This window comes from Cottoperca gobio, chromosome 9 (genome assembly GCF_900634415.1).
Source record: "Cottoperca gobio chromosome 9, fCotGob3.1, whole genome shotgun sequence".
NCBI classification, from domain to species: Eukaryota; Metazoa; Chordata; class Actinopteri; order Perciformes; family Bovichtidae; genus Cottoperca; species Cottoperca gobio.
Genome location: NC_041363.1, coordinates 24,251,704 through 24,278,792, shown reverse-complemented (window position 1 = coordinate 24,278,792; position 27,089 = coordinate 24,251,704). Strand labels below are relative to the sequence as shown.

At 39.2% G+C, this 27,089-nt stretch overlaps 1 long non-coding RNA gene across 2 annotated transcripts in view; it reads right to left on the bottom strand.

The window, feature by feature from the left end:
* Nucleotides 1-24,574, bottom strand: part of LOC115013684 (uncharacterized) — a 55,865-nt gene extending 31,291 nt beyond the window's left edge. For both annotated transcript variants that reach the window (XR_003832819.1, XR_003832818.1), the window contains exons 1-2: nt 24,429-24,574; nt 23,496-23,623 (exon numbers count right to left, since the gene is read on the bottom strand). This is a non-coding gene — a long non-coding RNA (uncharacterized LOC115013684). The remainder of the gene's footprint in view (nt 1-23,495; nt 23,624-24,428) is intronic.
* Between the last annotated feature and the right edge of the window lie 2,515 nt (nt 24,575-27,089).

The following is a 27,089-nucleotide window of genomic DNA, read 5'->3' as shown; positions in this document are numbered from 1 at the left end:
CAGAGAGTTATCTACAGTGTGGCGGCACATGGTGATGAGAGCAATAGGGGATGTTCTGGCTGAGTGATTACAATAGTGTTATATCATTGTTGGAGCTGTTTTATGGGTTTAGTGGTGTGCATGGGCCATGCAGACATAATACTGCAGATAAGTTCCAGTTTTTAATATGACAAAGCAGAACAAAATTAGTATAACAAGAAATCCTAAATGTTATCGGATCTTTTCTTGTACCCTCTGATAACTGAAATGAGAGCCGTAATCTGCAAATAATTCCTTTCGGGATGGAGACAAAGAGCACCAATGATGCTGTAAATCATGCAGAAGAAAGACTTAAGTAGTGGCCACATCTTTATCATGTCACTGCTAATTAGTCCCTACAATTAATAGTGCCATGAAAGTAGAAGAAATTGACTATTTTTTGAACATTGCCGTGTACATCAATCCAACAATTAAGTGCAATTCATGCGTACTTGGTCAATTGTTAGGAGTGCACTGTTATATATTATATTATTATTATATTATATATATTATACTTTACATTTACTTTACTCATAGTGAGAAAGCTGTGTGTATAATAGGTTTAGTTTAAGTAGTTTAGTAAGTGCATGTCAGGTAAGGAATACAATAATAAGTAGCTGCACATAACCTGTATTATAGCTGTGGAACAAATAACATAAATCAGCCTTTTCAAAATTGGGGGAAAAGCACAGGCTGACTCCAGTGATGCTGAATTTCAATGCATATTAGCACAAATATGGTGTGAAATGCATCACTGCCGGCAGAAAAGACTATAATTATGTACGCACATGAATGGACTTTATTGGCATTGTCACCACGACAGGTGCGACCCCATAAGCCATAACAAGCTAATCTAAATTTCACAGTATGAAAAAGTGTCTCAGCCCTAATGTGTCGGCCTGTTTTCTAATGAAAAAACATTATACCTGTAACATTATATACCATGTTAATTTTACACTACACATAACCGCTACGCTCAACATATGTCATGGACAGATTAAGGAATGGGCCTACCTTGCACAGGCCCAGGGGCCCAAAGTGACAAAGGGCCTTCACTTACAAAATATCACTCAAAGAGACAAGTAGAAACCATGAAGAGACTCAAAATAGACCACAAAGAGATGCAAAACAGCTGTAAAGAGACACATACCAACTACAAAGAGATGCAAAACAGCTGTAAAGAGACACATAACAATTACAAAGAGATGCAAAACAGCTGTAAAGAGACACAACAACCACAAAGAGATGCAAAGCAGCTGTAAAGAGACACAACAACCACAAAGAGATGCAAAGCAGCTGTAAAGAGACACATAACAACCTACAAAGAGATGCAAAGCAGCTGTAAAGAGACACAACTAACCACAAGAGATGCAAAACAGCTGCAAAGAGACACATAACTACACAGGAGATGCAAAACAGCTGCAAAGAGACACATACCACTACAAAGGAGATGCAAAACAGCTGCAAAGAGACACATAACAACTACAAAGAGATGCAAAACAGCTGCAAAGAGACACATAACAACTACAAAGAGATGCAAAACAGCTGCAAAGAGACACAACAACCACAAAGAGATGCAAAGCAGCTGTAAAGAGACACATAACTACAAAGAGATGCAAAACAGCTGCAAAGAGACACATAACTACACAGAGATGCAAAACAGCTGCAAAGAGACACATAACTACAAAGAGATGCAAAACAGCTGCAAAGAGACACATAACTACAAGGAGATGCAAAACAGCTGCAAAGAGACACATACCAACTACAAAGAGATGCAAAACAGCTGCAAAGAGACACATAACTACAAGGAGATGCAAAACAGCTGCAAAGAGACACATAACAACTACAAAGAGACAGAAAACAACCACAACAAGACTCAATATGACTACAAAGAGACACAGAACATCTAAAAGAAGCTAAACAACTACAAAGTCTGTGTCTCTGTGTTTCTGGCTCCTGTAGGAGACGTGGTGGGGCCTTTTGCATGTCTGTGCCCAGGGGCCCATTGCCTCATAATGCAGCCATGCCTAGTGTTTATCAAAGTGTTACTATGAAGCTCTTGTCTCTCAGTTTATAGCTCAAGTTTTCTCGGAGCACCACAACTTTTACACCAAAGGAGCATTGATCATCTGGATGGATTACTGTCAGGAAATGAGTTAATCATATATTTCTGAATATCCCTTTAATAGATCAGAAAAAAACTCATTCTAAATTGTTTCTGTTACTATGATGGAACAATGGGTCTCAAAACCACCAGTCAAAGTGAATGAACGAAAACTTCTTCACCATAACGGCAGCAGCAGCAGGTAACAAACCCCCCCCCCCCCCCCCAGGTAATAACCACCTTCTTCCTCTTCCCAATGTTGACTCTAATGTATCTCCAATGTCATCAATGGATGAGGCTCATTTCTGCTTTATGTTGGCATGAGAGGAGAGAGGCACATTTCATTCTCTGCTGTAATGACATAAACATCAATCTGTCTGAACTGCTGCTTAAATGACTGTGTAACCTTTACAGCACTGTTAAAGAAAGATGTATAATTTCTGCATAAAAAAAGAAAGAAGCCGAGGTGATAAAAAAGAGAAGTCTAGCTGATGCACTTTCACTTTACTGGACTTACTCTTTTTTATGCCCAGTCAAAGAGTCGTGCTCCAAGAGTCACTTTGTAAAAGACTCACTGATATTTCCTGCTTTTAACACGCACGTTAAGATATTCACTGAATTTTAACAGATTTAAAAATGGCTGGGAACAACAACAGATTGAGAGCCATAAAACTAGAATAAAGCCTTTATTACCCACTGACATTCCCTACATAATGGAAATATTTTACAATGCCTCCCATTTATGGACCTCTATCTACTATAAATTATATTATGCAAGAAACATCATCATGACTGGTGGCATTAACTACTTTATATTAAATAGCTTTCCAGAGGGAAAAATTGCCTTGCTATAGGTAGCCTGGAACAAAATTCAATCTGCAGCCATGTTTAATGTCACAGTTTTTATTATCTTGCAAGCATATGTTGGAATGGCTACAGATGATGAAGCGAGCTGCTGGGCAAAGTGATAATCAGTGCTATTTTTTTTTTTAAAGCTGTCTTAATAACAGGATCCTGCAAATTGTTTGTGACCTTTGTCAAGGTTTTGCTGGAAAATCAGAGGCCAGCAGCAGCCACTGTGCTCGCCCCCGGCATGTGTGAATATGCAAAGCTCCCCAAGTTTTTTTCTTTTGTGCAAGGTTTCAATGAAAACGTGAAATTGTTTGGAAACCTTTTGCCTTGCAGGGCCTTCACGGGGAGAAGCCACATAGAGCTGAGCTCTGCAAGAATGTTTGATGCCGCTTCCTTAGTTCAGCATATGCCACATTCTGTTTTAGGGAGGCTGTGTTTGTGTGGTGGCCTTTTTCACAGAGCGGCAACTCTGGCCATGGGGAGAAAGGGCTGGTCAGGACAGCATCTGCCCAGCCCTCTGCGAGCATTATGACATGCATGACCTGGCCAAAAACACAAGGTAAGCAAAACCATAGCAACAAAGCTGCTCTACTCAGATTCAACCTCCTTTTACTGTGTTTGAATTACAGGTCTGTGTCTCATAAAACCTCTGTGTCGTTGTCGTTGCATTAGAAATGACACTCCAGGAGAAACATGTGGGTCAAATTGAAACGTATAAGCAGTTAAACATACAGTGGCCAGGAGGAAAGAGGCTTAATGGAAATATCAAGAGAAAAGACAGCAGCAGTTCATGGAGGAAGGAAGGAGCAAGGAGGAGGGAGAAGGAGGGGGGGGGGTGCAGGTGGTAGGCATGGGCAAGGGTATGCTGGTGCATCTGCCTGCGGCGATGGTATTGCCGGACATATTTCCCACAGCTCCGTGTCACGGCGGGATCATCGCACATGATTACGGGGGGGATCAGCATGATCGGCTGTCGCTGATTTCGCTGACATCTGTCGGTGAGGTGATACAAGCTGTGACAAGGATTGCCCCAGACATGAAATCTTGAGCGGTTGTTGAGCCACAGCGGCCGAGGCTCCTTGTCCTCTGAGCTGCAACAACAAAGCGATTCTATGCAATATTTTACATCCGGGATGAAATGAAGAAGAACTTCTCCATCACAAGAGACCGCCTCTTTCTTCAGTGGCACTTTGATCCAAACTTATATATTTGATGTATATTCAAATGATTCTTAATGTAAAAAATAGTAATAAAAAAACAAAAAATATATTCAAGATCCACTCATTAGCTTCTTTCAGAGCTTTCAACCAGGTCTCCTGATCTTCATCAGCTACAGATGACGACCATAAGAACAGTTGAAAGCTCCAGAAAAAAGCTAGTAACTTTAGTGACCTCATTTCTTTGTTTTTGTTATATTTAATTAAAAAAGGAAATTGACAAAAAAAGAAATGTTTTTTCCCCAGAAATATAAATTGTAGGCCAACACTTAGTTTCACTGAGTTTTAAGGCTACTGTAAAGACAGGAAAAGCTTTTCTTTCAGTTGGCCTATTCATGTGTAAGTAATGACTTTCACGTTTATTTTTCTTGTGCCAGACAAAGCAAGAATGTTGCAGCACACACCACCAACTGTAAAACACATCGGACCAGTGAGAGTGAAGCATCACAGTGAACGCAATTCACACATAATCCACTGAGCGTTCTTTGCTAAAACCAATACAGTATCTGTCCAGCTTCAAAAGATGGATTACTTTTCCCAGGGTAAGTAATTGCACGGTTCATAACAATGAGGTTCGGATTAAGGAATTCATTTTGGATTTGAAGCGGAGCACAGCTTGTATACAATTACCTTTAAGTCCAAGAGATAAAAATCATTTCCTCAATATGGAGCGCTGGGACTGCTTTGATTTGACCCTCAGCGGAGGAACAGAAAAGTATCTTGCAGCTAAATCCTTTCTTCATTTCGTCTCGGAGATTCGAGGGAAATTCTTTAAACATATGGCTTAAATTGTTGTGGCGAGTCATCTGGAGCAGAAGCCTGAGCCCTTTCTCATTTTTTTGATGCAAGCTCTATTTTTGATTAAATGTCAGACTTTCACTATCACATATGCTGGAAGAAAATCTCTTTTTTTCCTTAGAGGTTCCTTATTGGGCCATTCCAAGAAAAAGAGGTCTTAACTGCGCCCTGGCCGTGATGAAGACATCAGACATAATGCTGCCGTTCTTGTGATGAATCCTCGTGGAGGACGCATTCAACAAAACAACAAACAGAAAAGATTTATGTCTGATTTAGTTGAAAAATGTGCTGTAGTGCATTTGAAGAAATAGCTCAAGAAATGATTGTGTAAAGAAGGTTTTTAGGGACATTTGAATGTCCCGCGATTGTCAGTTTCGGATGCTTTTCCATCTTCTAAGAACTTGTCAAAGAAAACATTTGAAGGCACCTAAACATCTGGCTTTCAAACATCAATTCATTGCCTTTTATCTGGTTAGAGGATAAATACAATAGAGAAGTAATGCAGCATTTGTAGAGAAGTTGTTGATAGGTTGTTAAGACTGGAAGCTCTGCGGCACTGATCACATACTGCGGTGTATAATCCAGCAGTCTATACAGTGTGTCATTACAATTTACCAATTCATCTTGGCTCGTTTGAACTAATAATGAATAAAGATTTAATTAGCATACATGGTTTAACAACAAACGGAGATTAACTGCAAATACAAATGTCACCACTGACAATATATATTATATAATTCAGGAAACCTGGGAATAAATACATATTTATAAAAATGTGTCTGTAGTAATTAATAGTTGTTGAAGATGCTGATTTCTGTTCGGTGAGAAATGCAAAGCTAGCTGTGAAGCTGAAGGCTTGTTTGAGGTTGTTTATTGCGTATATATGATCAGTCATTTACATGAATAATGTCACCCCCGCTTTAGTGTTTATGACAGATTAGAGGCCAGCATCTAACTGCATTTTCATTCCAGTTATTTTTGTTTTAATGCATGTGTGAATCAATTAATTCTGTCATAAAAGGCTACCATAAACTGTGTGCAGAAGTTAATGAGTCCGGCATTACCACATCATTACACCAGCTGGCATAATGGAGCATGTGTTGTTTGTCATAATATATGCTGCCATGCTTAACAATCATAAATTGTTTGGATTGTGAAGTTTTGTTTTTTGTTTGATGACAAAGACAAAAGGCTGGTGCACTAAGATTACCATATGAACAGCAGGTACATACTCACATACATGTGTACATACAGGTGACTTTACAACTGATGGGATTCATCAGGCTGATTTTCACAAATCCAAAAGAAGCTTATGAGCATTTCAGGATTCCACATACAGTACCTGAGCTTTGTGGAGGTATTGCCAAGGCTCAAAGCATTTCATCAAGGGCTTCTCAAAGATGCACTGCCTTATTTATTATTTGTATTCGCACCCAATCGCATCGCCAACCCAGCTTTGGAGCTTAAAATAGTTCACAGCTGCAATTCAAAAACCACAGTGAAGCAAATGAGTACATTTTTACTTTGACTAGAATTGTTTACACTTACACATGTACACTAAGCCTTTATTTTCACCATCAGATAACAATGTGGAGATATTTACACCAAGACTCTGCTCTGTGCATCTCTTAGTCTTTATGGAAATGAATGAACCTGTGTAGGGAAATTGGTAACTTAGTTTAAGGTAAAACGTTTTTTTTATGTTATTAAATATTAACGTGACTAATGTGAAACTGCCCCTTGTATTGCTGAATCCACTGATAATTAACTGAACTCTGGAGTATTATAGAACTTTTAACCTAGTTTCGGTGCTCTACTTGTGTGGTTGAGTCTAATGGCTCTCATTAATGATGCATATTAAACCACAGGTTAACTGTCCAGCATCCAAATAGCAAAGTTAGTGACCAGAATTGTTACATCACTGTAATAAAATATGGTCTTTAAAAGCAGGAAAAGACCACGCTTATGACATATTAGGACGATATCTAGTTTAATATCATGACATCAATATCATATAGATATATTGCCCAGCTGTAACACAGTACTGTCTGACAGGACTGAGTCATTATTTTCAGTCATCTTGGAGTTTCTTTTTCAGTGTCATCTGTATTTAAATGTATTCTTCTCACATGTAAACATGCCTGGTGTAAATGCATCCCAACTGTTAAGCCTTGGTGTTGCTGATAAACAGCACTTCCAGCACACTAACACTTTGCTCAGTCAACCCTCCCACCATAAAGGCAGGTTAAAAAGGCATCACAGTGAGTGCCACTCATGCAGCACATGTTCCGTTCAGTCACAAGCCGCACAAAATGTGCCTCCATCCATCGTCTCATAAGCAGTCTGCAGCCCAGCGAGGGGGAGGAGCCCGGCCTGTCTCAAGGTCACCGGGCCCTTCACCACTGTGGCATGATGGGTATCTCCTGCCCGTGCCAGGCAGCCAGCCAGCCAGGAACTGCCCGGGCTCGCCTGGCCAACATTACCTTGACTGAAAGGAGGGAGGAAGGCACCGGTGCCCCCCTGCCGCTCGGTAACTGGTACCAAATGGTGCCTCCCCTCTTGGGTCCTGACCTGCGAGCAGGCAGAGTCCCAGGACACCTCAGAGCCAGGCTGGAGGATGGGCAGACAGCTGTCTTCTGTCAGTTGGCCCGTGGACCTCGAAGATCATCTTTCTCTGCACACACACGGTCATTTAGCAGGAGACTCTGGTCTAAGACTAAGGGATGTACAGGACCGTACAAAAGAAATCTCAGCACTGACATGATGGGTTACACTGCAACTAAAACATTTCCAGTTGTGATGTTTACCTCGCAGATGCAAATCTGATGCAATAAAGTGACTGCAGAACACTGCATGGAGGCTATTTTTAAAGCAGAATTGATCAACTTGATTGATATTTGAGATATTAAAACATAAACACAGAAGAGCAGGTTGAAAGAAGGAAGTGTCATTGTGTCACTTCCTGTTCACAGGGTCACAATGTAAAAAAATATACTTACGCACTAAATACATTATCCTTTATGAATAAAAAGCATACACTTGTATTTATAAAAGGAAGATCGTGTGTTAGGAATCTGCCCAACTCACACTTTTCGCACAACGGTCATGCGTAAGGATGCCTGCTAGATGAACTGCAATTCTTAACTACACACTTCTTTGCTCTTTTTTAGGAGATTGGCAGCGCACACATCTGCAAACAGTTGATCAAGAGCTTGTTTACATTCAGAGTGAATCTACATTATATACTTTTATGCATCTGGTCTCAAGAGTACAACAAATTGGCAGAAACGGAATTGAGGTTTTTTTATTTTTTAAAGAGCCATTGTGTTGTTAAACAAAGGAAAAGATCAAGCAAAGTGTTTCTGTACAATGAGTATGCTCATTTGATACAGAAAAGGTTAAAACACACAATATTCAGCTCTCTGAGTCCAGGTGATCTATGTGATGCGCTCTGTACAGTGAATGTGAAAAGCAATAGAAACAACAATACATTCATTTTGAATTCTCTTGACTGAAGTCTCAGATCTGTTTTAACAAAATAAAGAGATAACAGTCTTACTTCATGCTCTGCTACCTCTACATCTGAAGCCAGTGAGGCTCTGTGGAACAATGTTATATGGATCTTGATGGGGAGAAGCTGCATAATTAATTTGTATATTCTAGCATGACAGATGTTTGATTTTGGCCGTAAAAGTAATTAATAAGAGAGTGGAGGGAGAGACAGATTGCTGGAAGATTATTTATAAAGACTCCTCACCGAGCATGTTGGAGGTGTGTGTGTCTGTGTGTGTGTGTGTGTGTGTGTGTGTCTGTGTGTGTGAGCCCTTGTTCATGCCCCAACATCACCTGCTCCCCTGGCTGCCCCAGCTGTTAGCCTAGCTGCTAACACGGTCATCTCCAAACATTTGTTTTAATGTCCCTCTATGCTGAAGGTAACAACTGAAATAATTAACATACTCGGAGAGAAGAAAAAAAACACATTGCACCTGTGTTTGAAATTCAGAACAACAACACAGAGCCGGAGGTTTTAATTGTGGAAAGGGAACAAATAATCAACAAATTACACAACATACTTGTCTGACAGTTCCAAAGAGCAAAGCAGAACACCTGCTTGTGTTTGGAAACAGAAGATGATCAATTCAGAGGATTCACCTCAGACAGATGTTGGCATCTGCCTCGCACACAATATTTGTGGAGGCCTAGGACTAGCCCAGGTACATGTGTGATGAGTCGTCTTCTGTGTCAGTTTGGTTTCTTTGGTCTGAACTACAGCAGAGAAGGTTAACGGGCACATTTTTGTATGCCGTTTATTTTAGCTTAAACTGGGCTATAAACAGAAGGAAAATCTAATGGTTTGGCATTCATTCTGTAGCTATGATTACAGTTACCTACTAGTTACTAAAGTTACTAGTAACTTTAAGAAATATTTACTTCTAGCAACATTCTCCTCTGAGGGACACAGGAAAGAAATAACTAAATATAAGCATCTTTCCAAATTGAGTTTCTCTGAACTAAATTTCTTTACTTTAGCACGCCAAAGTTAGCATGCTAATTGTTTTTTCTTTAGATTAATACAACGGAATACAAGGAAAGTCTAAAAGTGGGGACCATGAATGTGTGTACCAAATGTCATGGCAACCCATCCGACCAACAGACTGATGGACGGACCGAAGCTGACAGTTCTAAAGCCACGCTGCTAGCATGGCTCAAAATAAGTCCAATCTAAAGTCAGGCTGCACGACTCTGGTCAACAAGTATGCCTGGACTTACAGAAAGACAGACCGAGGAGGAGAAAGAAAATAATTGGATACGGCCAAGTGTTTTGCAACAGCAGGGACGGGACAATTTATGCCTCAATCTAGGCACAAACTTCCGTTTTTCTTTTTTTCCCTTTTTATTACAGAGCTGTGCGGCTTCAGAAGATAATAATGAACTGTAATGGATGCCAAACAGTGAGGACAGGGAGTGAATGTAATTTTCTCAATGAGGGCATAAATCTTACACGGAGGCTGTTGCTGGAAAATCTTGTGGATATTCAAATCTGCTGCTTTGATTGAAGCAGTCACAGTACATCACAGGCATTGTAACTCGACAGAAGGTTAGCGCAGGTGATCTGCCACAATGTGATCTTGTTCATTGCAGGTCTGGATGCTCTGTGGGGTCTTATTAGTGGGCAATGATTAAAAAAAGCAACGCCTTGATAGCAGTGCATAGGAACAGGGCGATTTCATCAACCCCCCTCCTCTTTGCTGTAATATATATACACGTTCTTTGTGACAACAATAGGGTCTTGTTTCATTTAGCTGTGAAGTCTATGGGCTTACATTAATTCAGACCATAGCCAGGGCCGTGGATTACGGGAATTAAACATTATCTGAACAAGAATAGAGGTGGAGAGGAAGGCATGCATGGACAGTTATGGAGAAATTAAAGTCTGACTGATGTCTCTGTTAAGCTTTATAGCTGCATTGTGATGAGAGCCTCTGGTGAACAGCTTTCAGTACCGGCTTCTCAGGTGTCACCAGCGCTGCTTCTCAGCAAATGTTGATCTTTTATACCTTCAAGATACTCAAAACCAAACAGGTACCTGGTCATGAGACTCCCTATTTAAGATGTAAATGGGAAATAAAAGGTTCCCTTTAGCATGCAATAATGACATGTATTTATAGAGATTAGTCATCATGTGACTGAGGTAACTTATCTTGAGTGACCTCGGACAGGGCTGTTGAACAGAACTGTTACGATTGCTGTGTCAGCTTTTTTCATTTCAAAATTTCAAAAGACAAGTAAGTGAATGATGATAATTGATTTGAAGAATTCTGGGAAGTACTGTATGCACACTAAAAAAAAGTGATAACGCTTCAGTTAAGTAAAATATAACTTCAAATAGGTACTTCTTTGACCTCCTCTGAGTTGTCAAATTAAATGTCCTTGATAGTAAATGTGCGAGACTGCAGAGTGGACAGGTAAGTTTGGCCATTGCGAAAGAAATTTGGTGAATATAATTGTACAGATGTGTCTGATTAATGGGTAATATAGTTGAAATTAATTATAGAGCAATAAATTAGCGCTCTAACACAAGACAAAGTGAATTGAATCTTTCGCTTTTTTGAAGGATAAATAGAGAGATGAAATATAATGAAGAAAGAGGGAAAGTGATCATAAAGAAATGCATTTGCATACTAATTAAAAACCGGTGTAATAATCTTACCAATATTCTTCAAAGGAGTGTACTCAATAGAAGTAATTTCCATAACTTTCTGAATTATTGTCCCACTGTCCTAGAGCACTGTGGGGAACTTCTCTGCCTCTACTGGGTAAGCTTTTCTCGTTTTAAACTTTCTTGCTACTAAACTTCAGCATAACTCATTGTAATTCCCGGCACACCCTCAACACAGGGTTAAATGTCCTTTCAATCTGTTAATTGCAAGACTTTATAATTCAAAGGAAGGGATCCAAGACCTGCCATAAATCAAACAACTAGTCACAGGGCTTTAATGAATTCCTCCCAGTGACATTGCAGGAAGTATCATCCAACCTGAAGGCTCAACAGTATTCAGTAAGCACACTCGCCACTAAAAAATGCTTGTTAAAAAGTGATCCAACAAATCATCCACTCACTCAGGTGCCTGTTCTGCAGCACAATGGGAGCTGAAAAGAAGTTCAATCAAATATTACATTTTATATAGCAGGTGTTAACCTACATTCAGCATTGCACTGTCCCTTTAGAGTAGAGGGAACATATGGTCCTCCTCCACGAAACACAACCTGACTCCTCCAAAAGGCTCAGCAGCAGCAGCAGACGGAATATTCACCTGTAAGGATACGGATCCTGATCACACGATGCAAAGGAAGATACAACAATTTGACAAAAGAAAGTGACGATCTTTTGCTTTGTTGACGTTGAACATTGTGTTTTCCCATCTTGTACTGCATGTTGTGTGTGTGTGTGTGTGTGTGTGTGTGTGTGTGTGTGTGTGTGTATATATATATATATATATATATATATATATATATATATATATATATATATATATATATAAAAAATCCCTGCTCACGCTAAGGATAACTCCAAACAATCTGGAAACATTAAGCACACCACTTCCTGTGCACCATAGCAGACAATGTCATGCTACACACTGATACACTACACTACATGTTAAAAGAGCACTACTACGGCTGGGCTGGGAACATTTTGGTCCCTCTTTCTCTTCATGTTGGGATACCGTAGGGCCGGAAGATAAACCAGATTTATCAAATTACTTAATTATTAAACACTGAATCTCTTACCAACCTGACTTCTGAATACCATTAAACTACAACAACCGAGGACATCTGACTCGACTCTCAACCAACGTATCAGCCCAAAGTGTCCAGAATCTTTAAATGGTCATACTTTTATTCATCCAGGCAGAAATATAACAAGTGAGCATCAGAAAGAAGAAAGAAAATGTCATGCGTAGTTTTAAAAATACACATGTATTGTTACCGAGATAAATGAGATGGTTATTGTAATCTAGATTTTTAGATGGTGATGTATCTTTACAATTTTCAATTACACTTGAGTTTCTTGGATTACCCTATCGTCCTGCATTCCAACAATGTCAGCTCCACGTCGTCAAAAAAGGCTTTAATTAAAAAGTCACTCAGCCCTACAGTGTTACAGTTAATGTCCAAGAAATTGATGCTCTTTACTATATATCTTTATGATGTGAAAGGACACCAATGGACGGTAATCGAATTGTGACTACTGTCATTACTGCTGCCAATTTAAAATATAAGAACTGCTGCACTGTCCAAATCTTTTTTTCAGCAGTTTTTTGTTTTCTAATTCATTGTGGGACATTAGTTTCAAACAAATGTTTTGAATGGTTGCAGTACACAGAAAGTCCACATAAAACAACAAATATTAAAGCTTTTATGACCTACATGTAGGTCTAATCAATATTACGTTATTGCAAAGGGATAATTATTTATATGAAAACTTCACTTCCTGCTTTAATAACAGGAACAGGAAATAAACGAGTGTATGCTGTCGTGAGATTAGGAGGGTCTGACATCATGCGTTGTTTGTGTGTTTGCATGCACAAATGTGTGTGTGCCGTATGTCCGTCTTAAACTGATATACTGTAAGTTGGCCTATTCTTACTCTCACTCTATCCACGTGGCAGTGAACATGGATGCATTAACGAACAAACTTTCACTAGTTGAGATTAAATAAATCCTTCTGTTAATTTTCTGGCCGTCTGTCCCTCATCTGCAGTCGCCAGGAGCAGCAGTGTGCCTCTCCATCCCAGCGGGGTAAACCTCTCAGAAGCAATATGTAATTAAACTCAGAGAGCATATTCTTTAATCCTAAAGGCTATTATAGATTTATGGTCAGTGCATTGTCTGAGCTCCACAATGGCTTTTCCTCACTGCACTCTTGTGGATACCCTGAGCCCATATATGTTCTTAACTGGGTAGATAAAGGTTTTGTAACCCTTTTAAATCTAGCTTCGTAATGGGAGTGCTACAATGGCTTACTGCCCTTGTGGGGTAATACGATGGCTTTTGTATTTGGCCCGGGATGGATAGGAAAAGCTTAGAAAGGATAGAAGAATCTGTAATTATAATGCATCAAACCGTCATCAATGACATATTTCTGAACCCATTTCCAGTCACATTAGAAACAATCGGAGCCCTACATGTGAAATTGTAATTATGGTGTATTCATTTTTAGCTCCCGGGGATTAAAGTATTGAGTATGTTTAATTGTAAGTGTTCTACATTTTAGAACAGTGGAGCCCTGATTAAGAGTGACCTATCCCCACGACAGGATGCTTTGAAATGCCATTAATACTTAACTTAATTGCTACTTTTATTTGCAATATTTTGACTCAATCTCCATCGCGTAGCTCTGAGGGGAACCGCTCATGTAATGTGTGACCCTTGTGTCCTAATAAGCGTTGGTGGAACAGGGTTTTCTTTCTGTACTCTTTTGCTCTGCAGTGTTTCCCTTTTTTGATTTAGTTCAAACCTCCTTTTTCAGCTTTAGAATAATTTAACCACTAAATATTGTGTGGTTTGTACTAAAGAAAGTTTACTTCATTAAAACATGTGCAGCACCACCAACAGCACAAAGTTGCCTAAATGTAGCTTTTCCAAGAGAACTGCGAATCCGATTGGTTGTTGAAACATAATCCTATCTTCCTTGAAATTATCCCAAAATGTATTAGTTAATTATCTGGAAGCTAGTCATGATTCTCACGTTCAGCTATTGTTTGTTATTTCCTCATACCTACATAAAGGTACCTAGAAATAAACAAAGCTTATCTTCCAGGTGAACTGTGTGCGGTCCGAACCAACTACAACAACCCAAAACTACAATCTTGACCGATCAGGTATGAAGCCTTTTATTACACACACAACTTTTATCCCTTAACCGTATCATATACCACAGAACATACTACACATCCAAACAAGACATAACATACATCACAAAGTTGAAACACTTAACTTAACTCAGCAGTTTTCGGACTGTGGAAAGAAAATAGTACGATGAGAAAATAAACAGTTTCCTAGGAGAGACTCTGCACAGAAGGCAACACTTAGCCACTGCACCACTTATAACGTTTATAATAAACAGTCTTTTTTCCTTTTAGTGAACGCCACAAAAACTGATTTGAAGCCAACGTCAAGTCTCCAGAAAAATCACAGAATTTGTTGGTTTACAATCTACAGCAAAGGAAGACACACAAACCATGACTGAAATCTTTCCCTGTTTTTCGTCAAGTCGTTTTAGTTGCCTACACTAACGTTGTTTCGGGGGTCTAAATATCTTTTCCAGTTTTCTGTGTCGACTGCAACCTTCTGCTCTCATTATCAGTTGTCCCAACGTAACTATGAGGCAGCAAAGAACACTGGAGTTGCTTTTGCAACAGAGATAGGGGTCGTTTAGGAGGGCACTAACAAACTACCTACAGAGTTGATCGTTCTTGAGTTCTTCTGTCATCTACATGTCCGTAAAGTCTTGTTGAAGGACATTTACCAGAACTCAATAAACAAACCACTTGGGAGTTCATGCTTCCGTTTATAAGCTCTTGTTTTCTTAGAACTGCTGTAACAGACCAAACGCAAGAATGCAACACAGTGAACTTCTCCTCTGTGGATTGGCCAACTGAAAGAATACCAGGTGTGATCCACAAACAAGACTTTCTGTCTTTTCCAAGTAGCAGTTGGATCCCTTCGTCCTTCTCTGTCACACACATCTGAACATCGTCAGGTCCTGGTGCCTCAATGATAATGTATTCTCTTATTTGACTTTTTAATGGGCTTTCACCTAATTATCATCACATGGTTCCTCAGATGTGTGCTGGAGAGGGAAGTCAGGAGTAGGGGAACAAAAGGAGGTCAGATTTGGAGGTGTTGGCACATGGCCTGATCCGCTCTGGTAACCCCCTTTGCCTGATGATACATTTTCCCCTTGAACATGATGTCAATATGCCTTCCTTTATTAAGATACCATCCAACTGATAACAAGTCCTGCTGTGTGTTACCAACATAAATAATTAGAACAGAGACCAAGGAACGGCAGGTGGCTTTTGGCACAAAGAAATAATCATACTTGATGTGGAAAATAAAGTAAAAGGACCCATCTGTTCACGGCGGGGGGAGGTGAAAAAACACGTTAACATATTGTCAGTAACATTATGAAATACCCAGTTAATAATTTAGTCATGGCACATGGCTCTGGACACTTGTTTGAAATAATCTAACAGAAGTGAGCCTGGGTCTGCTTCAAGGCTTCAAATTAACCGCACATTTGCGCACTCATGACTTGTCCACCGGCCATTTTGTCACACGCTCTGCCAATTATTTACCCAACGGGTTGATGAAGAAAGAGGTAGCAAAGTCATGTAATGCTGAAATGATCTTCTCTTATTCAAGACCAGCCAAGAAGCCGCAGCAGAAGGGAACAGTTGAACCCTGAATTCTCTGTCTGTCCAATATTCATGTTCAACACCCAAGATCTTCATTTTCTCTAAGAGCAAATTGCAAAGTTACTCCATTTAGCAAAGATCTACTTTGAATTATCATGATGTCACCTTGTTTAGAAGCTGCAGATGAAAACACTGAAAAAGCGGAGGGGGGGAGATTAAGAGAGGCTGTCTGAACCCTGTCCAAACCTACCTGCCATACTAAATACACACTCCTCTACGTACATTTAAACTTAATACTATACGCTGTATTACCTATTATTTAAAGTGAAACTATATTATGTAGGGAAACCAGTCAAGCATTGCAGTTTACATCCATGTCTGTCAAAATGTTTATCCCGTTAGACATTTGTGTGAAATTTTCATAATTAGCATATACACTTTCAAATTATGCCCAAAAAACGTGTTTTGTGAGGTCACAGTGACCTTTGACCCCCAAAATCGTATCAGTTCATCCTTGAGTCCAAGTGGATGTTTGTGCCAATTTGAAGAAATGTACTCCTGGCGTTCGTGAGAAAATCCAAACTATTCCTTTTTTTTGCGCACAAAATGTAATCAGGATTTCAGAAATATTAATAAGAGACTTCAAACAGATGCACTTAACTTTGGGGCCCCTGGAAGCACCCTTCATGGTCCATGCGAAGAGACTGAAAAATAAGTTCACGAGCAATTTTCAGAAAAGCAATACTTAGGAACTATAAATGCATAAAGGAGGGATTTTAGAAAATAATCTACGTTGTGAATGGCATGGCTAATGCTATATCTGTATGCACCCAGGATCAGAGGTCATTGTGGATACACTGGAAGACTCAAATTACTAAAATGAAGAGGCCGTCCTGGATGGCCACTTGAGCCAATCAAAGTTTAAGAGGCCTCCTATTAGGAGCTTCTTGACTGTTGTGAGGAAGCAGTGACACATTAAAGCACCCACAGGTGCCTGCATTTATATAATTTCCTCATATTGTGTGTACCAACGGGTTCATTTGTGGACGGCTGTTCTGCAAATTAGATTTATTTACTTGCTTGTTTGAGATGATCAGTTTAATGTTTACTGGTGTGTGGAATCATCCTTGGTATATAAATGAGAGGATTAAGGTTGCAGGGCTTCCCCGCTCAGGGAGTTCAACCTCCGCCTCCGAACACAGCGGTGCCTTCACCATGAGACTAAACTTCAACGCACAGCTCACAGTTTTTACGCTGAGAGTCTGAATAAAGACAGTAATTTCATTTTGAGAATACTGCCGCCTGCAACCAAACCACTGATTAACAAGAACAATTTGAACTGTGAGGGTAGACAATGTACGTGTCTCTGCAGTACAGTTGTTGTATCGAAAGTGTAAATATATATGGTAAAACAGGGAAGAACAAACTAACAAAACCTTAAAAACAGCTGCTACACTGGATGAGTTGTGACCGTTAAGCACCTTGATCCTTGTTAATGATCGACGAACAAAAGAGACGCCGGTGCACTACACTAGAGGGACTATTTTATTTTCTAATGTATGACAATGACATTAAAAGGGCTTACTGAGAAGAACATGAATGTTTAGTTTTTACTGTGGATAAATAAAGACTATCAATACTGCAGCTAAAGAAAATGTCGGCGGCTGTTTAACAGACTACAACTGTAAAGTTCTTAGAAGGTTCATTATCATTGGCGATTCTTCAATGAACCTCCAACTATGGTCTCTGTCAGGTGAAAGCCTGATAACTCCAGTTTAGGTGATTTGTTTTATAATCTTAATCTCTAAAAACAGATATCTGCAAATGTTCTGGTTTCCATCTGTTGTAAATAGACTGCATTTATATAGCGCCTTCCTACCTTACCAGCGCAGCGCTTTACAATTTGCCTCTCATTCACCCTTTCACAAAGACATTTAAACACCGATGATGGAGGAGCTGCCATAAAAAGCGACCCCATCGAGAGCAACATGGGTTTAAGTGTCTTGCTCGAGGACACTTTGACATGCGGACAGGAGGAGCCGGGGATCGAACCACCATCTTTGTGATTAAAGGACGACCCTAGTCGAAGGAGTCTGGTCAATTACGTTTGAGTGGGCTTTGGTTGCATGCAGGTAAACAGTCCGTGTTGAGAGCAAAAGAGGCGGAATATCATCTCACAGATATTTATAAGCAGGTATGTGCATATGAATGCAGTTATACAACCTGGTCGTAGTTGTTGTCTCTCAACTCCAACTCAATTCTCTCAAAACTAGACTCAGGAGATCTGCTGGCTACACTGGAACCCCCGATACTGGTCATTGCCACCAGAAAGGATTATGAAGAATTTGAAGTTAACTCATATTTACTAAAAGCATTTCAAATTAATAAAAAAATAACACAACCCTGTCTGTATGCCAACTGACTTCTGTGGGGTCTTCACCCCAAGTCCGAAGGGCAACACCACCCGTTGTTTTCTATATAAGCCTGCGCCACTACTACACCACTGTCCCATTTACCATTGTTGACAAGCAGCAATTTAATCACTTCAGGCTCCCGCACATTGATTACTTATTTTGTGTGTATGACACGTCCATTGTGTGCTACCGGGTGTTAATTGACACAACGCTTAGCAACACAGCTGGTGTGTGTTGGAAACTCTGGGCTGATGAAACCCTTTTAAAACTGTTAAACACAGACATGTGTGAGGGTGATACTTCCATGAAAGTTTAGAAGACACTGGTTTTGAAGATATAATATATAACCAGAACCTCTAAACCCATAAACAATGCCTACACACCTATACGGTTTATATTTTAATTCTAGCGTCTCTCTGGTGCTAATTTATTCATTTTTTACAACTAATGGCTGAAAGAATCAAAAGCTTTTATAAAACCTCTCAAAAAAGCTCAGCAAGCTTGCCGTGAAAAGTGCTGTAGGACTTGTATAATAGCTACAGCTCCAACATGAAAGTTGTTATTCTCATCTAACTCTGCTTAATTCATTATATTAATTTACCTTAAACAACACATTCAACTCAAGGCTCTTTCCAATCTTGTTTCAATTAAGGGTGACATGTTCAGACAAGATGCTGAGGTGCAACAGCAGCAAAAGGAAGAAAAAAAAAACACCCGCACATGATCCTTAAAATGGCTTCTCCTGTATCCCTCGCAGGGAAACATTATTCCTAATAAAAGTCTTTAATAAATACTTCAGGTCCTTGGAGAGTTCCTTGAACCTGAAAGGAAACACTGTCTATACCCAGGAGCAAAGAAGGCCATTACAGCTTGTACTGCAAGATTTAATAGGTGTCATAATTTATCATGTAAACCGAAAAGTGTTTCTTAATTAAGTGAGAGCGTTAATGAATTTTTTAATTTGATCCCTGTAAGTACTTTGCCATGCTAATTGCAATATTCCACACATTAGTTATCGGCTATTGCCCTTGGCTATTTGCTGTCGTGAGAAGGGGAGCCCCTTTTCCCCTCAGCTTAAGTTCATTAACACAGTCTGAACCTTGAGCCCAAACTACAGAGGAGTACTTTGTATAGATATATTGTACGCATTCAGGTCAACAAACAAAATAAGTCAACGTTATCTGATCCTTTTCACACTGACTGAAGCGACAGTGATTGGATTTGACTGATGCAAATGTGCTTTGTATTGATAAAGTACAATCAGTTGTACTTCTTGAAGGAGTTTGAGCATCTGCGAGCTCATAACAGCACATCCCTGCACCTCAGACTGAAATCTTACATGAGAGTAATCACTGAGTGAGCTATTTAAAATGACTAATGCGATCTGGGCTCAGTCTTGATGACTGCCTTTGTATCCAAAGTCTTGCTATCATTGGTGGCAGGCTCATATTGTTCACTGCAATTAATCTGTTGGAGAAACATAATAATGGAGTTGCCAACTGCTGCCCCGCGCTGGTATTTTATTAATCAACTGCAATTAGGCAGTGCCGCTATGTCCTTAGGATGACTTTTCATTCACTTGCAAGGGAAAACTGTGCGCCAGCACAACAGTGCACTCAGTGAGAAATACAGTTCGCTGCCACAGAGATCACAGATGGGCTCAGACAGACATAAAGTGGCAACAATGTGGAGAAATTATCGCCAGCCACAAACCAAATGCTAGAGCGCTTTGGCTGTAAAGTTTGTCTACTTTATCAGTGACTTAAGCAAATAACAGACCCCATTTTGAGGCTGACTTACACTCTGAAACTCCAGCTGGCTGCTGAATTTTAGAAAGTAGCAGCACTACGCCTGCAGACAAAACAGCTTCACATCCCACACTGCAGTTCAGCAATTCACAACAGCTCATAAACATTAACGATATTAAAAATATTACCTTGAAGGCTCCCTTCGTAGGCAAGTAACCCCGCTGTTAGGGAAGTTTAGGATTATATATATTATATTATTGTATTTTTTCAGCACACTGAACCTGTTTAAACCTATACATCCTACGTTATACCTTTGGGGATAATCACTCCCTTCCTCTTTCTTTTGAGAAGCTCAAAGTGAATGTTTACGTAATTTATTTTTCAGAACATTTTGCACTCTGCATTGGAACATAGAGATAACAGTCACTTCACACCCAGGCTCTGATTTAGGGGGCCGTCTGGGCCTACGCCTGGTCCTGTTGGAGATGGTGACGTGTTACTCGATGTGATGCAAACATGTATGATTACTAGCACATTTAATATTAAAGTGATACTTTAAAAAAAATGTAAAGCATGAAAATGTCACCAAAGTGTATGTTTATTTACAGTGGTTTTGAGAACAGAAAAAGAAGAAAAACAAGTTTTTCTCTGTTCCTCTCGCATATGTTAAAAGTTATTTGTGTTTACAGTTGCTTAAAAAACAGCTGTTAACAACGATAAAGTCACGTAAAAGTTATTCAAACTGAGCATGATGCTGCAGTGGGCTCCTCCCTTCACCCACTGCAGTATAGTCATGGTTAAGATGGATTTGCTAAGCCCTTTAATTTAGCCAAAGCCAAAAGGAACACAAGGCCATTAACACACATGTTATCCTCAAACCCCACCCCCTTAGTGTCATGACATTCAAGCATAATGGAAAACTCAGCAAAGGCAAACGCTTCCCCATAAATGTTTCATGAAGTAATTCCACCCATATGAAGAAACTCAGAAAAAAATCTGTTGACATTATCCCGTCGATGTTGTCGGAGCATCTGCAGAGGAAATGTATTTAATATTCACAGGCCGTCTTACACTCTGACATTAGCCGAGGAAGATAATCCCTCATAGATTAAATTAAATGTAGGCTGGAGTGTTTAGTGCTGCTATTGTTTTCATTAGTGCAAAAAGGAATTGTACTCGCTACGTATGATATTAAATCGTGCTGCTGGGCGAGCACTTGGCATCCATTCTCTCATCCACCCACCCCTCTGATAAAACATAATGTCATTCAGGGTCCATAATCTCCAAGCAGCAGGTTAGCATTATAGTTTTTAACTACACTTAGCGGTTACTGAATATGCATTTGTGGTATTAAAATAAATCTCCTGTTGAAATAAAACCAGAAGGTGCACTACACTTCCTGGCTGCTTCGAGCCATTCGTTCATCTTCACTTTGTGGAGGTGAGGAGGGGTGACGTTGGATTGTGAGGATGATAATGCAACATTTTACTATTTATTCAAGCAATCAGATGTTCTCTGTTGCAAGGGCTTTTTGGGTAAATGTCAACAGGTTGCAGGAAAGCAACATCTGCGAATGTTGATTAATTATGGTTTGACAGATGTTACTAAATGTCTGCAGAGTCTGGGATTTGAGAAAACAGTAGAAAGCCTCGTCCAATCCTGTTATCCACACGGAACGAGCCAGGTTATAAATGGACACCAAGCACAACTTTCTTTCACACTTTGTGGCATGGAAACGTCTTTTACATTTCCAGAGATTATGGTATATTCTATTATTTTATTAGATATGCAGGTTTCAAATTAAACACCATTGTTCCCTATGAAAGATAAGGTTCATTACAGCAGCAGGTAGCCAGAAGTAGGACAAACCAGAAATAGGTAAGAAGATAGCAAATAGGGCTTATATAAATGTATACATATAGAGACATTTATAAAGCTGTATATATTACAATGCAGATGAATTTAATTAAAAAAAAAGGTACGATTTCAGCTAGCAAAGAAATTGCCAGAAAATCATTAAAGAAATATTTCAGTAAACACATATGGCCTGTGCACTATTTTAAGAGTAGTCAATATATAGGTATCTGACAATGTAAAGTAGGGCTGCCGATAATTTATTTAGATTCTCTTAGTCTATAAAATGTCAGAAAATAGTGAAAAATTGCCATCCAAGTTTCTCAAAGTCCACGGTGATGTCTTTAAATGTCTTGTTTTGTCAGTCCAAAACCCAAAGAGATTAATTTTAATGTGGTATTAGAATTTGAGAGGCTGAAAAAAAAATGTTCTGCCATTTTTGCATGACGATTAATTTGAGTATCAGTTGCCAATAATTTTTCTGTCAATCAACTAATCGATTAGGCAACTTATCGCTGTAGCTCCAATGTAAATAAGTCAAAAGTACAATACACTGCAGTGTGAAATTGCATTGGAGTGCTGTGACACACGACTTTCTGAACAATTCAGCACCCCTGAGCTGGTTTTCATGCTAATTTTAAAAATCATGAAGGAGAAAATGAGTTTTTGAAATCCTAACCAAAAGGCTCCAGAAGGTATTTCTAAAAAGCCACAAAAACAATGACTAAGGCAAATCTGCACTATAAAAACAGCCCAAAGATAATGTCCTTCCCTTCTTCCTGAAGATGCTCACTAAAAGGTATCTTCTGGGGACACAGAGGGTCTTGATTGACATCTGCGAGAATGCTCAGGGTGCTCCACTGCAGGCCAGTTTCGAGGTGATGTGAACACAGAGCTTTGATAGTTTGTCTTTAACTTGTCCTGATACTGAATTTAAAAGGAGGCAAAGTGATCCCAGCAGATCAGAGCACGTCAGTGATTGACGATCATATTTAATAAAATGCAGGTTGTCTATGTAGTTGTTTGATTGTTTACTTGTTTATTTGTTACTGTATATCATTCTGCTGTTTTGGGATTTAATCATTTAAAAGTTTAAATTTAAAAAGCACTTTAAAAGTCAGCCACACATTGTTTTTCACAGTCGATGGTAAACTCTTATAAATTTCTCCTCCATTTTCTCTTCATCAGAGGACAATGTTTACAGACTCATTTTAAGAACCATACATTACCAGCAGTATACTTTGTAAAACTGGGTACAATTGTGTTTTTAACTTTGTTCCCACACCGTCCAGTCATAAATGAAGATTAATCGAGATATGATGACGAGTGAGGAAGCCAAGAGGAGGCTGAGACAAGCGAAACGATGCCCAATTCTAAATATGCGTTTCCCTATGCAGGACCACAATGATATTTGGCCATAACACATGCAGATAATTGATTTATTTTTCGACATAATTTTTATTTTGACCTTGAACATTGGGACCAAACTCCTGTGGCCCCACATGTTTCAGACGAATGCAGTACCTTGACATTCTGACATGAGAACCTGATACTCTCACTACACTCACCTTGGCTTGGTCCAGGTACTGAAGAGTTCACCCCTGCAGCGGGGTCGGCCTCTGCCACCTCAGGATCCCTGACACGGAGGGCTGCCCCCTCTGTAAACCTGGCGTGGCTGATCAAGCTGTTCCAACAACTGGAAGACATCACAAGTTAAACACTCATTATTTTAATTTGATGCTAATCATGTGTTAATGAGACTAATCCTCGCAATGATTCAGGTAATTTGCTTAATGGCTCCAGTCCAGATTACAGCAATCAGTCACGTTTGATAAGACGTCTGTTGTGGGGCAGGGGGGAAAACTCTGTGGAGGAGCGGAGGACAGGGAACAGGTGAAGGCCAGCAGGCCTCCGGGAGAGTGAAGACATGAAGACATGCTAGTTCACCATCCCTCTCACCTTTGAGCCATTAATGTCTCTGCTCTGCATGAAGGAGAGAGCTTTTTAGATATTTCCTCCGTCTTACAAGGCACAAGGATGAAGGGAAGCAAAACCCCCATTGAGACACAGTATTTACTGCATATTATTTACCAACTCAACTTCACTATTGTTTTCTTCAATGATTGTCATATTGTTCCAGACGGGGTTTAAAAAAAAAAAAACCTCTTTCTCTTTCTCAGACCCAGATCAGTACTGAATACTAGAATTAATCACAATGCTTCATTTAATGGACAAGTAGCAAGGCAATTACCAGAGTGCAAGTTAGCTATACAAGCTAACTCAATTTGAAAGATATATAAATGGCAGTGCCTTTTTCCATTCATTCATAGCCATTGCATTTATTTGGTGGTGCTGGAAGGTCTTTTAGCCAGCTAACTAACTGTCACTGAGGTTACCAGTCTAGCTAAGCTAAGGTTAGCCAAACGAACAAAAACGTTGGTTAGCAAGTCCAACTAGTATAATAGTATTAGCTTCATAATGTAAATGTCTTCCTGTCTTACCTTTGGAATTTCAGGCTTTCGTTTGGGCTTCAGTTCGGACAATGTTGTAGCCTGGAGCTTAGAAAAAGCTTAGAAAGTTTACCTTCCAACCATAAACTGTCCTCCTGCACTGTACATGCTACCAACACACGTTTAGCTAACAGAGGGGGCGGGACTTACATTTTAACTGGCGCGATTCCCTAAAAATACAAAGCAATATAAAGCATAATTACATATTTCTTATGATTTGATATGTACTTATTGCCTTGTTCAACTTATTAAATTGGCTCAGTACCAATTTTCAACAATTTAGTTTTTAAAACGTTTTAGGAGTCTGTTTGATTGACATGTGTCTCATCCTATGACAGTTGGCTGTAGTTTCTTCTTGCACACCTCACCTCAGCATCACTCATTCTCCACCCTCTATTCCCAAATTAAGAATATCAATTAATTTCATTAACAGCAATAATGTAACCACAAATACAAGCTTCAAAACATCTTGGTTGCATTTTAACAGTTTAATTTAAAAGTGATTAAATATTAAGAAGTATGCATATAAGGGAGTGTCTGTTTAATTGACAATAATCTGACCCAATGACTGAGTTGTCAACATACCACCGCTGAACATCTTTCCCCAAATTATCATTTTCTGGCTCCAAAACAGTAGCCTCTTTATTTGGACTCATTTTAGCTTCCAAAAAGTGCTAATCTTTCTGAGATCCACAAAAAAAAGAAAATCCATGTTTTTTGTAATCTATAGTATCAACGGAAAAATAAAAGGCAGAACAAACCAAGCATAGAAATCTGAATATAATTATACATATTAAAAAGGAAGGTAATAAAAACTTCCATTAAAAACAAAACAAAAAAACAAGCACAAATAAATATAATTTGTCCCAAAACGCACTGCTCAGACGGAAGTGAGTGTAAAATCATACAATAGTATTAAATAATAGCAAAAGAAAATGAAAGAACCCTAGGAAACTTAGAATTACAGATGGACCCCTGCTGGAAATACGAATTGGTGGGCAGATCAGTCCATCCTGTGAGGAAGAGTGAAAGACTGAGCTCTCTTTCCGACTCGGATCAAGCAGAGGAAGCTACGCCCCTGACAAATGGCTACAGCATAATGACCTGTGAGTGCTAACAAATATAAATCGTTTTTCTCTTGCATTTTTACTGTCATCAAAACAAATGCTCATTAGCCTTTTATGAGGGATTGTGTGAATAATAAATAGATCCTAATTACCCTCTATCACAAATGCAAATGTGGGAATTAAAAGCAACGGGTAGTAAAACAATAGAGCCTCCATCGGTGGCCTAATATTATATGTACAGTTACTGAGTTATTGAGCAATTAATGGTTTAAATAATTTTTTGTGTTCAGTTGTTTTACTATACATTATCAACTGATTGATCTTTAATCCCTCCTGTTCTCACCAAATTATTCCTCTATTCTAATTATTCTAAAATGTTATTCTTTTTCTAGCAATTTTGCCTAAGATGATTATTAAAGCATTTGCTATTGCTCTGACCTTTGACCTCCTGGCGATTAACATAACAAATGCTAATGTTGTCAGTTTTGCAATACATAGATCACAAGTTATGTGCCTAAACATGAATGTATTTTTAAAAAAAAAGAAAAATTATATTTGGACTAACCCTTTCCTACATATCAAACACAGCTATTTGCATATTGTTCACCAAACAAACAAACAGCATAAGACAGCATTATTATGGAGGCAGATTTAAAACAATGGCACTTAGTCAAATCGCCATCACTGTCATAGTTCTACGAACCTAAATCAGAGGATAACCTATATTTCACACACTAATCTGAGCTAAAGCATGTCAGATGCCTATACAGGGGGCTCAATCCATTGTTCAGACTGAGGGCTTATCCATGTTTCACATGCTAAGTGACAATGGACTTATGAGGCAGCCCAGTTGGCCTGTGCAGGCCTATGTTTCTGACCGTCACCAGGTTCTTGTCAACGGCGGTTAAAGCTGCTGCATGTGTTAATGCATGAACACCTTCTGTTGATGCCTCGTCCCAATACAACCGCTGAGTTTAGGTTCACTAAGACACACACACACACACACACACACACACACACACACACACACACACACATAAACCAATCCCATTTGATTTAAGCTTCAAACACAGATAAAAAATAATGTAACAGCTAAAAAGCAACTATCTTGGGCTTGAAAATACGTGACGGGTTTAGATATCATCATAGTCCCCAGTTGATTACTTACATTAAGACCATTATTTTTAAGTTTTCTGAAATTGTATGTTTACATTATGCAAATGAGGCATTATCTAATGCTTACTTTTGGTGAGGAGAAACCTACAGATGCAAATAGACAACGTTGAGTAAAATAAACACCTAAATATGTATTCTGTACGTTTTCTTTCCACAAAAAGATGACATGTTATGGAAGCAAAATAGCCCAAACTCTTAGTACATGAAGAAACATGTTTTTGCCTGTAGCGTCTTGCCTATCTGATAACTCTTTTGATGTGATCAGATCCAATTTCTTCTTATTATTGATTATTATTATTAGCTTAGTTTACATTATGTTATTATGCATAAAGAAGGATGTGGATGATTTGAATAAGAAATTGGCATTTGGAGAATTGACCTTGTCCTTCCAGAAAGGGAAAGTGTCACA